Here is a 5,529-nt window from a genome sequence, read left to right as displayed (position 1 = left end):
CGGAGGTAAAACCATGGAAGACATGAGATCTTTCCAAATATTTAAGAGCGTTTCATATTCAAGGAGTAGAGAATCACAAATTTACTATGAAAAGAGGCGTTCCGTTGTCTGTGTCCCTAAAGAACAGCACTCAGGACAGGGAACATAAATTCAGAATCATGCTCTTGGGAACAGAAAAGGTGTCAGAAATCACACATTTTGCCCTAGACTCCCCCATGACTAACTGTTTTAAAAAAATGTCTTTAAATGAACAAGCAGAGACCATAAAACCGTATAAAAAACAGGGTCTGGGAGAGCCCAGACTTTTTACATGTTCCAGAGAATCTCTAAAGAACTTAAAAAAAATTGCCTCCAAAAAAGTCATCAGACATACTTCATAACAATATAGTATTAAAATAATAGTCACATCTATAGTTACTTCATTCTGACTGTTTTCTACTAGAATGACCAAGACATTAAAGTACTAGATGAAATCAATGTGATTTTTAAATGCCGAAATTGAGCAAAGAATTAGATCTAATATTGCGGTAGCATCACATCCCAATCGACAAACAAAGAAGAAGACATTTAAAATACTTCTGCACAGTACACATGTAGTTACATTCTGTCATAAACATCTAATACCTACTCCCAATAACCAGTGTTGTAAGCCAAGAGAAAGGGGGATGATTTCGGTGCACAAGGTTTTGAAAAATACATAATACAAATGACATATCATTCTAATCCTAATGACTGTGGCATCTGAAAAATGAAGATTGATAGTTATCATTGTCTATAATTATTGAGATGCCATCGCTTCTCGGCCTTTTGGCTAAGATCAAGTGTAGTATTGAGATGCCATTTTAAGAATCCTTTTTGCATTAAATATGCATCACAGGTGTAGTCTTTATGCCTTTTTAATCTTTGAAGTTTGTTCTTCCTAGGAAAGCCATGCAGTAGAGAGGAGAACAGCCATGTGGTATAAGGCCAAAGTGTGAATTTAAATGAGTGCCTTTCAATGCACTGTAAAGTTTACAGGGTTTGGCAGAAAACCAGTGTTCATTCTCTTTCTTCCTCTATATACACATACAAACACACATATATATATACATACATACATATATACGTATATTTACACAAACATGTGTGCAAAAACGGCTTCTATAAGTTTTCAGGAAATGCCATTATATTTTAATTCAATTTTTTCCATGTACTTTTTGGAGCTGTCTCAAATACATATATATAACCTCTCCTCCCATGGAAGAAGTTGTATATCGCATATATGTTATTGATATATGATTGCCCTGAGACCTCTTCAGGAGGATGGCGAAGGAAGCTCACTCTGGGTGCACAGGGTCATGCATAGATGATGAGCACACACACGGAAAATATTGGGTGAGCGCTGAGGTAATAAAATGTTTTTAAACTAGGGACTTTAACATCCATGAGTGTCTTCCCAATAATACAGAACAGGCCTCCTCACATGTATTCTATTTAATATTAATTGTCCTGATGGCTAGAGAATGGATTCCCATATGTACTCAAATATAAGTCAACCCAAATATTGGCTGAGGCGCCTAATTTTACCACAAATTCTGCATTAAAAATGTGCTGAAAAACTCAGCTTATACACCAGTATATAGGGTATTTCTATATTGGTTTGGACTACCTGTGGAATGTGATTTACATTGATTTGAAAGACCCTGCTTATCTTAAAGAATCTAACAACCAACTTGCCATGAAGGTTTGTCTTTCTACTTGAACTGAAACTCTCATGGTGAAGTGATTTTTATCTCTCTTAGCAAGTGATGACTGCTCAGCGAGGTATGAATAGGTGTGAGGATTGGAAGGGTTACAATTGCCATCTCACATGGGATTGGTATAAAAGAGGAACAGAAAACAAGAGGCAGAAAATCCAATTGTGAAACACCCTTTAATGCTGTGATGAGACCTCCAGCTCTGCCTATGAAAACCAGACTAAACTCATTGCCATCAATTCAATAGAGACTCAAGGACCCTATGGGACAGGGTAGGACTGACCCTGTGGGTTTCTGAGACTGTACACCATTAAAAAATAATGTTATTGAGAGATCGTACAACTCTTATCACAATCCATCCATCCATCCACCCATTGCGTCTAGCACGTTTGTATATTTGTTGCATCATCATTTTCAAAATATTTTCTTTCTACTTGAGCCCTTGATATCATTTTTCCCACCCTCCCCCACCCTCGATCCCTCATGAATCCTTGATAGTTTATAAATTATTATTATTTTTTCATGTTTTACACGGACCGATGTCTCCCTTCACCTACTTTCCTTTGTCTACCCCCTGGGAGGGGCTTATATGTAGATAATTGTGATTGGTTCCCGATCCCCCCCCCCCCCAGCTTCCCCTTCCCCTCCTGGTATGGCTACTCTCATTATTGGTTCTGATGGGTTTATCTGTGCTGGATTCCCTGTGTTTCCAGTTCTTATTTATACCAGTGTGAATGATCTAGTCTAACCAGATTTTAAAGGTAGAATTGGGGTCATGATAGTGTGGGGGAGGAAGCATTAAAGAACTAGCAGAAAGTTTATGTTTCATCAGTGTTATACTGCACCCTGACTGGCGCATTTCTTTCCTGTGGCCCTTCTGTAAAGGGATGTCCAATTGCCTATAGATGGGTTTTGGGTCTCCACTTCACACTCCCCCTCATTCACAAGGATATGATTTTTTTTTGTTCTGGATCTTTGATGCCTGATACCTGATCCTATCAACACCTCATGATCACATAGGCTTGTATGCTTCTTCCATGTGGGCTTTGTTGCTTCTCAGCTATATGGCTTCTTGTTTATCTTCAAGCTTTTAAGAACCCATACACTACATCTTTTGATAGCCGGGCACCATCAGCTTTCTTCATCACAATGACCCGCTTTTTTCTTCATCACATGCACCCGCTTTGTCTTCAGTGATTGTGTTGGGAAGGTTTCCATCATGGAATGCCAGTTTAATAGAACAAAGTATTCTTGCATTGAGGAAGTACTTGAGTAGAGGCACAATGTCCCTCTGCTACCTTAATACTAAACCTATAAATATATGTACATAGATCCATTTCCCCATCGTCATATATAAATATATTTACATATATACATACCTGTATTTAGACCTCTTTAAATGCCCTTTGCCTCCTCCTTTTACTTTCCTCTTGTCCCACTATCATGTTCAGCCTTCATTAGGGTTTCAGTAATTCCTCTCAGATACATTGCCCTTGATCAAATCCTATCAGGCCCCCTATACCCTGCTCACTATTAATTTTAGATCACTTGTTGTTACCTTGTCCCTGGGTTTGTTAACACCCACTTCCTTTTCCCTGCCTTCCCCTCTCCCATGTCCCCCAGGAACCATTGGTCCAGTTGTTTTCTCCTCCAGATTGTTTATCCTTTTTATCTTAACTAGATAGATATGCAGACACATTAATATGCACAAAAATAAGACAGAGCAAAACAAAAGCAACAAAAGGAAACAAGAACAACAACAAAACCCAACAATAAAAAAGGAAAAGCCTATAAATAATTCAAGATCTGTTTGTTGACCTTTAGGAGTGTCTTCTGGTCGAGTCTGGTGGGGTAGCATGCCCTGTCTCCACAGAGACTGTAAACCTTTAGAAGGTTAGAAATTCTCCTCCTTCTCAGAGGACAAGATATGGCCGGGGTTGCCAGGTACAGAGGAATAGGGAGACAGATGGGTTTGCCGCTTGAGTAATGAGGACAGAGTACAAAGGGCTTGAGTGAACTTGTTGAACTTGGAGTGAACAAAATATGGACATAATTTTAATCAATACATGGACCTCAGGAAGGCTGCAAATATCATACCTACAAATCTCAAAACTATATTATTCATTTGTTTATATCTATTTGGCATTTATTGATTAGGGCAATTAGAAACTAGCTTTCTTTGAATGAAATGTCACATGTCTGTTTAGAGTAAAACGATCCATATGGGTGTCGGATGTCCTATGCCATGCTTATCCCTTCAGTTCTTCTCTTGATTCTTGTCTGTGTCTAGGAGGCCTAATATAAGGACAAGAATGGAATCAACTGGCCCTTAGGGCTTCAGTCTTACACAAGGGGGCTCCCAAAACTGGTGGTGAAATGCAATGATAAGATCTGTGTGGAATTTCTCCAGGAACTTCTTGAAGTGTCCTCCTATTTGCCTATCAGAGAAACCAAAGGGAGATTAGAATCGGGAATGAGAGAGATGATGGAGAATAAGGCCATGTGTTTCTTTCTGTGGCACCCTTCAGGAAGAATGTCATGGGAGCCTACAATTTTCCTGCTTCTTTTTGAAAATCCTAAGGATACTTCTCCCCTATCTTCGGTACCCTGGTTGGGAGAGGCGTCTTCTATTACATACCCTGGGATATAACACTATCCCTTGTGGTTTGCTTATGCCCTGCTCACACTTTTATAAATAGTCCCTTTATTAAACTCTCCTCAAATTACCCAATTTGAGTATGCCAGCTGTTTCTTCCAGGATTCTGACATTTATACTATTGTACATATATTGTACATAACTGCCTTTGGACTGATTTGGGATTGTATTTTATATTTTTTTGCTAAATTAACAGCACAAGCGCATATCCTAAGAATGTCTAAACAAATATAGAGATAGTTATGAAAATACTTTGAATTTCTCAACCACATGTAACAAAAATAGTTTCAGATTCGATTGTCATTAAATCTCCTTAACGTAGGAGCATTTTCATTTGCAATTGAAGTCAAGAATACAGATATTTATTGGCTATGGACAATTAAGAAATGTATTTTAAAGTTTATTATCGCTACAATAAGAAATAAAATTCACAAAATTGAGTAATTTTCGTTCCTGATATAGATAACCTTGTTTAAACAGCAATTACTAGGATCTCACAGAGAAACATTCCTTTTCTTCCAATTTTATAATCTATCCAATTTAGTCTTGGATTGCTGCTAAAATCCCCGTTATCCATTAAGAACCCGGTTTCCCAGATGGATTCTCTTGAAAAGGTTTCCTACTTCCTGGTGACTACCACGGTGAAGCCTTCTAGCTCCTGCACTCCTTCTCGAGCTTTAGCATGCCTCCTGTGCGGACATTAATGTTGATATCCAATGGAAGAGGACCTGCAACAAGGATCCAAGTCAACACAATCATACCTAGAGTTCTGAAATATAAAGGTACTCTGGTACCTACTCTCTCCATAGAGGGAAGACACATCAATCATTTTTTCTTATTTTCTTGGGGATTTCAGCCCTTTCCCATTCCCTTTTCCTTGGTTCATACTGTTTCAGGCAGCGCAATTGCATGAGTTTATGAGGAGAATAACAGAGCATCACAGAGAGGTGTGTCTGCGAAGCTGAACAGTTTGGCTGCACTGCCAGGCTACTGCTTTTCCATGAAGCATTAATGACTTTTCAAAAAATCTCTTAGGCTGATGCTTCTAGGTAATTCCCAGATATCCCCAACATGATACATTACACAAACATTGGTGTATCCAAATACATTATCGTAATTTATCTTCCTATATTAAAT

General features: G+C 38.5%; 1 pseudogene; it reads left to right on the top strand.

The window, feature by feature from the left end:
* Positions 1-791: 791 nt before the first annotated feature.
* LOC142457447 (U2 spliceosomal RNA) lies at positions 792-932 on the top strand (annotated as a pseudogene).
* Positions 933-5,529: the final 4,597 nt, after the last annotated feature.

This window comes from Tenrec ecaudatus, chromosome 9 (genome assembly GCF_050624435.1).
Source record: "Tenrec ecaudatus isolate mTenEca1 chromosome 9, mTenEca1.hap1, whole genome shotgun sequence".
Classification (NCBI taxonomy): domain Eukaryota; kingdom Metazoa; phylum Chordata; class Mammalia; order Afrosoricida; family Tenrecidae; genus Tenrec; species Tenrec ecaudatus.
This window is presented reverse-complemented; position numbering and strand designations above follow the sequence as displayed.